We start from the raw sequence: 8579 nt of genomic DNA, 5'->3' as shown, positions 1-8579 counted from the left end.
ACTAAAATTAAACGAAAATAATTTTTGAAATGTGGGATAATTAGCCAAATGGCATTTTACTCGTGACTTTCTTAAACAGAAAATTTAAATTATTTTTGCTTCAGTCCATCAGGTACAGATAAAATAAGTAGACAAAAAAAAATTATTTTGGGTATCAAAGCGGGGGGTAAAGAAAATAAATATTTTTTCAATGTAATAAAAAAGAATATATATGATATGAATTTAATAAAAAACCTCTAAATTTAAAAATGTAGAATATTCTGCTCATTATTTTTCTAATTTATTTTACATTTCAAAATCAGCAACAATGAAATAATCTAGAATATTCTTTTTGTCAATAGTTGAAAGGAATTTTTTTTGCGGTTAGCGGGCCTCTCACTGCCGTGGCCTCTCCCATTGCGGAGCACAGGCTCTGGACGCGCAGACTCAGCGGTCATGGCTCACGGGCCCAGCCGCTCCACGGCATGTGGGATCTTCCCGGAACGGGACACGAATCCGTGTCTCCTGCATCGGCAGGCGGACTCTCAACCACTGCGCCACCAGGGAAGCTCCGAAAGGAACTTTTTAGTGGAGGAGAGTTTTCATATTTGAAGTGAGTAAAGCAAAAACAGTATTGTTTCTTATTTTGGTTGAAAATGTTACAGAAGAAATTCATTGCCTCTTGAATTTAAGCAATCATCTGTACCGTAAGCAGAAAATAACTATTTTTTATTAACATCTTTATTGAGGTATAATTGCTTTATACTGTTGTGTTAGTTGCTTCTGTATCACAAAGTGAATCACTATACGTATACGTATATCCGCATATACCCTCCCTCTTGTGTCTCCCTCCCACCCTCCCTATCCCACCCCTCTAGGTGGTCACAAAGCACCGAGCTGATCTCCCTGTGCTATACGGCTGCTTCCCACTAGCTATCTATTTTGCATTTGGTAGTGTATATATGTTAGTGCCACTCTCTCACTTCATCCCGGCTTACCTTTCCCCCTCCCTGTGTCCTCAAGTCCATTCTCTACGTCTGCGTCTTTATTTCTGTCCTGCCCCTAAGTTCTTCAGAACCTTTTTTTTTTTTTTTTGATTCCATATACATGTGTTAGCATAGGGTATTTGTTTTACTCTTTCTGACCTACTTCATTCTGTATGACAGACTCAAGGTCCATCCACCTCACTAAAATAACTCAATTTCATTTCTTTTTATGACTGATTAATATTCCATTGTATATATGTGCCACATGTTCTTTATCCACTTGTTGATGGACACTTAGGTTCTTCCATGTCCTGGTTATTGTAAATAGTGCTTCAGTGAATTATTACATGACTCTTTTTGAATTATGGTTTTCTCAGGGTGTATGCCCAAGAGTGGGATTCCTGGGTCATAAGGTAGTTCTATTTTTAGTTTTTTAAGGAACCTCCATACTGTTCTCCATAGTGGCTGTATCAATTTACACTCCCACCAACAGTGCAAGAAGGTTCTCTTCTCCACATCCTCTCCAACATTTATTGTTTGTAGATGTTTTGATGATGGCCATTCTGACTGGTGTGAGGTGATACCTCATTGTAGTTTTGATTTGCGTTTCTCTAAGGATTAGTGATGTTGAGCACACTTTCATGTGTTTGTTGACAATCTGTATATCTTCTTTGGAGAAATGTCTATTTAGGTCTTCTGCTCATTTTTGGATTGGGTTTTTTTTTTTTTTTTTTTAATATTGATCTCCATGAGCTGCTTATATAGTTTGGAGAGTAATCCTTTGTCAGGTGCTTCATTTGCAAATATTTTCTCCCATTCTGAGGGTTGTCTTTTCGTCTTGTTTATGGTTTCCTTTGCTGTGCAAAAGACCTTAAGTTTCATTAGGTCCCATTTGTTTATGTTATTATTTCCGTTTTTATAGGAGGTGGGTCAAAATGTATCTTGCTGTGATTTATATCACATAATATTCTGCCTATATTTTCCTCTAAGAGTTTTATAGTGTCTGGCATTACATTTAGGTTTTTAATCCATTTTCAGTTTATTTTTGTGTATAGTGTTAGGGAGTGTTCTAATTTCATTCTTTTCCAGGTAGCTGTCCAGTTTTCCCAGCACCACTTATTGAAGAGGCTGTCTTCTCTCCATTGTATATTCTTGCCTCTGTTGTCAAAGATAAGGTTATCATATGTGCATGGGTTTATCTCTGGAATTTCTCTCCTGTTCTATAGATATATATTTCTGTTTTTGTGCCAGTACCATACTCTTGATTATTGTAGCTTTGTAGTATAGTCAGAAGTTAGGGAGCCTGATTCCTCCAGCTCTGTTTTTCTTTCTCAAGATTGCCTTGGCTATTCGGGGTCTTTTGTTTTTCCATACAAATTGTGAAAATTTTTGTTCTAGTTCTGGAAAAATGCCACTGATAGTTTGGTAGGGATTACATTGAATCTGTAGATTTCTTTGGTATAGTCATTTTCACAATGTTGATTCTTCCAATCCAAGAACATGGTATATGTCTCCATCTGTTTGTATCATCTTTAATTTCTTTCATCAGTGTCTTATAGTTTTTTGCATACAGGTCTTTTGTCTCCTTAGGTAGGTTTATTCCTAGGTATTTTATTCTTTTTGTTGCAATGGTAAATGGGACTGTTTCCTTAATTTCTCTTTCAGATTTTTCATCATTAATGTATAAGAATGCAAGAGATTTCTGTGCATTAATTTTTTTATCCTGCTACTTTACCAAATTCATTGATTACCTCTAGTAGTTTTCTGGTAGCATATTTCGGATTCTCTATGTATAGTAACATGTTATCTGCAAAGAGTGACAGTTTTAATTATTCTTTTCCAATTTGGATTCCTTTTACTTCTTTTTGTCTCTGATTGCTGTGGCTAAAACCTCCAAATCTATGCTGAATAATAGTGGTGAGAGTGGCATCCTTCTCTTGTTCCTTATCGTAGTGGAAATTATTTCAATTTTTCACCATTGAGAACAATATTGTCTGTGTTTTTGTCATATATGGCCTTTATTATGTTGAGGTAAGTTCCCTCTATGCCTACTTTCTGGAGAGTTTTTATCATAAATGGGGGTTGAATTTTGTCAAAAGCTTTTTCTGCATCTATTGAGAGGATCATATGGTTTTTCTCTTTCAATTTGTTAATATGGTGGATCACATTGATTGATTTGCATATATTGAAGAATCCTTCCATTCCTGGAATAAACGCCACTTGATCATGGTGTACAATCCTCTTAATGTGCTCCTGGATTCTGTTTGCTTGTATTTTGTTGAGGCTTTCTGCACCTATGTTCATCAGTGGTATTGGCTGTAGTTTTCCTTTTTTGTAGTATCTTTATCTGGTTTTGGTATCAGGATGATGGAGGCCTCGTAGAATGAATTTGGGAATGTTTCTCCCTCTGCTATATTTTGGAAGAGTTTGAAAAGGATAGGTGTTAGGTATTCTCTATTGTTTATTAGAATTCTCCTGTGAAGCCATCTGGTCCTGGGCTTTATTTGTTGGAAGATTTTTAATCACAGTCTTAATTTCAGTGCTTGTGATTGGTCTGTTTATATTTTCTATTTCTTCCTGGTTCAGTCTCAGAAACTTGTGCTTTTTTAAGAATTTGTCCATTTCTTCCAGGTTGTCCATTTTATTGACATAGAGTTGCTTCTAGTAATCTCTCATGATCCTTTGTATTTCTGCAGTGTCAGTTGTTACTTCTCCTTTTTTATTTCTAATTCTATTGATTTGAGTTTTCTCCCTTTTTTTCTTGATGAGTCTGGCTAATGGTTTATCAAGTTTGTTTATCTTCTCAGAGCACCACCTTTTAGTTTTATTGATCTTTGCTAACATTTCCTTCATTTTAAAAAAATATTATTTCTGATCTGATCTTTATGATTTCTTTCCTCTGCTAACTTTGGGAGTTTTTGTTCTTCTTTCTCTAATTGCTTTAGGTGGAAGGTAAGGTTGTTTGAGATTTTTCTTTTTTCTAGAGGTAGGATTGTGTTGCTAAAACTTTCATCTTAGAACTGCTTTTTCTGCATCCCATAAATTTTGGGTCATCGTGATTTCATCGTCATTTGTTTCTAGGTATTTTCTGATTTCCTCTTTGATTTCTTCAGTGGTCTCTTGGTTTTTTAGTAATGTATTGTTTAACCTCCATGTCTTTGTATTTTTTTCCACTTTTTTCCTGTAATTGATATCTAGTCTCATTGCATTGTGGTTGGAAAAGCTACTTGATATGATTTTAGTTTTCTTAAATTTACCAGTGCTTGATTTGTGACCCAAGATATGATCTATCTTGGAGAACGTTCCATGAGCACCTGAGAAGAAAGTGTATTCTGATATTTTTGGATGGAATGTCCTATTAATATCAGTTAAGTCCATCTTGTTTAAAGTGTCATTTAAGCTTGTGTTTCCTTATTTATTTTCATTTTGGATGATCTGTCCATTGGTGAAAGTGAGGTGTTAAAATCCCCTAATACTTTGTGTTACTGTTGATTTCACCTTTTATAGCTGTTAGAATTTACCTTATTCATTGAGGTGCTCCTATTTTGGGTGCATACATATTTATAATTTTTATATCTTCTTGGATTGATCCCTTGATCATTATGTGGTGTCCTTTTTTTTGTCTGTTATAATAGTCTTTGTTTTAAAGTCTATTTTGTCTGATATGAGAATTGCTACTCCAGCTTTCTTTTGATTTCCATTTGCATGGATATATTTTACCATTCCCTCACTCTCAGTCTGTATGTGTCCCTAGGTTGTAAGTGGGTCTCTTGTAGACAGCATATATACAGGTCTGTTTTTTGTGTCCATTCAGCCAGTTTATGTCTTTTGGTTGGAGCATTTAATCCATTTATCTATTAAGGTAATTATCAATATGTATGTTTCTATTACCATTTCTTAATTGTTTTGAGTTTGTTATTGTAGGTCTTTTCCTTCTCTTGTGTTTCTGCCTAGAGAAGTTCCTTTAGCATTTGTTTTAAAGCTGGTTTGTTGGTGCTTAATTCTGTTAGCTTTTGCTTGTCTGTAAAGGTTTTAATTTCTCCATCGAATCTGAATGAGATCCTTGGTGGATAGACTTATGTTGGCCATAGGTTTTTCCCTTTCATCACTTTAAATATGTCCTGCCACTCTCTTCTGGCTTGCAGAATTTCTGCTGAAAGATCAGCTTGTAACATTATGGGGGATTCCCTTGTATATTATTTGTTGCTTTTCCTTGCTGCTTTTAATATTTTTTCTTTGTATTTAAGTTTTGATAGTTTGATTAATATGTGTCTTGGTGTGTTTCTCCTTGGATTTATCCTGTATGAGACTCTCTGCACTTCCTGCACTTGATTGACTATCTCCTTTCCCATTTAGGGAAGTTTTCAACTACAATCTCTTCAAATATTTTCTTGGTCCCTTTCTTTTTCTCTTCTTCTTCTGGGACCCCTATAATTTGAATGTTGGTGTGTTTAATGTTGTCCCAGAGGTCTCTGAGACTGTCTTCAATTCTTTTCATTCTTTTATTTTTATTCTGCTCTGCAGTAGTTATTTCCACTATTTTATCTTCCAGGTCACTTATCCATTCTTCTGGCTCAGTTATTTTGTTATTGATTCCTTCTAGATAATTTTTAATTTCATTTATTGTGCTTTTCATCATTGTTTGTTTGCTCTTTTGTTCTTCTAGGTCCTTGTTAAACATTTCTTGTATTTTCTCCATTTACTTCCATGATTTTGGATCACCTTTACTATCATTAATCTGAATTCTTTTTCAGGTAGACTGCCTATTTCCTCTTCATTTGTTTGGTCTGGTGAGTTTTTACTTTGCTCCTTCATCTGCTGTGTATTCTCTCTGTCTTCCTATTTTGCTTAACTTACTGTGTTTGAGGTGTCTTTTTCACAGGCTGCACGTTCGTAGTTCCTGTTGTTTTTGGTATCTGCCCCCAGTGGCTAAGGTTGTTTCAGTGCACTGTGTAGGCTTACTGATGTAGGGGACTGGTGCCTGTGTTCTGGTGGATGAGGCTGGATCTTGTCTTTCTGGTTGGCAGGACTGCATACAATAATGTGTTTTGGGGTGTCTGTGAACTTATTATGATTTTAGGCAGCCTCTCTGCTAATGGGTGGGTTTGTGTTCCTGTCTTGCTAGTTGTGTGGCATGGGGTGTCCAGCACTAGAGCTTGCTGGTCATTGAGTGGAGCTGGGTCTTAACGTTTCAATGGCGATCTCTGAGAGAGCTCTTGCTGACTGATATTATGTGGGGCCAGGAGGCCTCCAGTGGTCCAATGTCCTGAACTTTCTCCCACCTCAGAGACTTAGGCCTGACTTCCGGCTGGAGCACCAAGATCCTGTCAGCCACTTGGCATAAACAATTTATTGGTATCTTGGATTTTTCTTTGCTGGGTGATTTATCCAAGCCAGGCTCCCTTTGTCAGAAACACAGCAAGCCAAAAACACTGAAGCATCCAAGGTTTGCAGCAAAGATGTGGCTTATACACAAGGCAGCCAAGGAGTAGACAGGAGAACAAATCTCAAATCTGGCTCCTCGAAGAGAAAGGACTGGGGTATTTATGAGATAAAGAATAACGTAACAGGGCTGTCTGAGGTGTAGGGAGCATGGGGAGCATGGGCAAAAGTGATTGAGGAAAGGTGTGGTAGGTGTGCTAATCACCCGTTCAGCACAGGTGTCAAAATAATAATTTTGAAATGAAAATTTCTGCTGCTGTTCATATTACATCCTTAAATACATGATTTTTTTAAAAAATTAATTTAGCCATTAGAATAGCAAAAAATATATTAAGTGAAAATATAAATTAAGATTGAAAAAATCATATATGCATAAATAACTAGAGTTTAAATTCTGTCTGAGCTTTTTCTAGGTCTGTGTGACTCTGTGAATCTCAGTTTCATCTTTAACATGGAGAAAATATCCATCCTACAGGATGGTTGTATAGATTAACTGAGATTATTTTTATGTAAATGACCTAATTTGTTATCTGAGACATCTATAAATAGTAGCAATAGTAGTATATAAATAGGAAAGAACATCAGAATTACACAAATAATTCAGGTACACAGTTTACACCTGCAAGGGAAAAGAAAAGCAGCAAGATATAAAATAGCATAAGATTCTCCTCTTACTTTTCAGTCCTCCCCCTTCTTTTCTTCCTCTGTTTCTTCTTTGTTTTTTATTTTGAATTTTATTTTATTTGTTTTTTTCATATACAACAGGCTCTTATTAGTTATCTATTTTATACATATTAGTGTATATATGTCAATCCAAATGTCCCAATTCATCCCACCACCATCCTCTTCCTTGTTGAATAAAAAAAAAATTCAAGGCAAATTTTTCTTAATGAACTTACTCTAGAAAGATTTGAATCAAGACATATACATTAAGACACCGGGAAAAGTATTTGTAAAATATTGTGTATTAAATTTCTATCTATGTGGAGTATGAGAAATGTTTAAGATGGTAGAGTGTGGTACTACCTTGTCCCACTAGGAATCAAAATGTTTTTGGAAGAGAAAATACCAGAAACAGGTTATACTCATTACAAGTAATAAACCTGAGAGATTAAAATAATTGATGAATAATTCCATATTATGAGGTCTTGCTAAGATGAAGTCATTATTTCTACGATTTTTGATTTTCGATTTCTACTTGACCTTTTGTTATATATGTGTTTTATTATATATGTACTCTTGTGTAATGAATCTCAAAAGAAACTTTGGTGCTAGTAGGGTAGAAATTACATGTAAAACCACACAAGTTCTTTTGATTCATTTTTCCATAAATTACAGGCAAGTCTTCGATTCATTACTGGTATTTAAAGATAGAGAGCTCTATGATTTCTTTTTTAAAATTGGTTTAACAGATTTCCCAATATCTGATTTAAAAATAAGAAATAAAACCACATATTAATATTATGATTTTTATATAGGTAGAGACTGTAAACCAAGTTTGAAAGTAATGTAAGTTTAACTTTGGGTCAGTTTAAAATTTTCCACTTATAGCTTATATCTGCAAAGCTTTAAATAAAAGAGGTAATACACTTTACCTAAATAGAGATTATAAATAAATTATATAAATTATAAATAAAGTAATTTGGTTCTGAAATACATATTTGTCTCTTCTAATAAAATAAAAGGACTTCTTCCATCTCTTCTCTTCATTTTCTGTTTTGTACTCACAAAACAATATCTCTCATCTGAAAGCCTCAAGCTCCAATTATCAGTAATGAAACTGCAATCATTAGCAAACACATAAGCATGGAACTATATTTCCATTTCTACCTTATGTCCAATCACATCAAAAATTAAATAATCTAAGACTTTTAGAGAGTGTGCAATGGTACTCAAAAAGCGAGTTACAGTCCACTTTCCCCATTTCTAATCTTAGCATTGGTAGTACTAACAAAACATCCAGGTTCACTGAACATTCTGAAAAATGCACGTTGAGGCTTCAGTAAGTCAGCAAAGTTTCAAAGATTGTACCATGTAAAAGTCAAGTAATTAAACACTGATTACTTACTGTTTTTTTTTTTTAAAAGAAAAAAGGACGGCTGGGAAAAGTTGGATTTGTAAGGTCTAATTTCACAGGGAGGATTTCAGTGAAAATTAAGCCTTTAACTATAT

Source organism: Aethalodelphis obliquidens, unplaced genomic scaffold (genome assembly GCF_003676395.1).
Source record: "Aethalodelphis obliquidens isolate GAN/ISIS:26980383/991018 unplaced genomic scaffold, ASM367639v1 scaffold13, whole genome shotgun sequence".
NCBI classification, from domain to species: domain Eukaryota; kingdom Metazoa; phylum Chordata; class Mammalia; order Artiodactyla; family Delphinidae; genus Aethalodelphis; species Aethalodelphis obliquidens.
Note: the sequence above shows the minus strand (reverse complement) of the source record.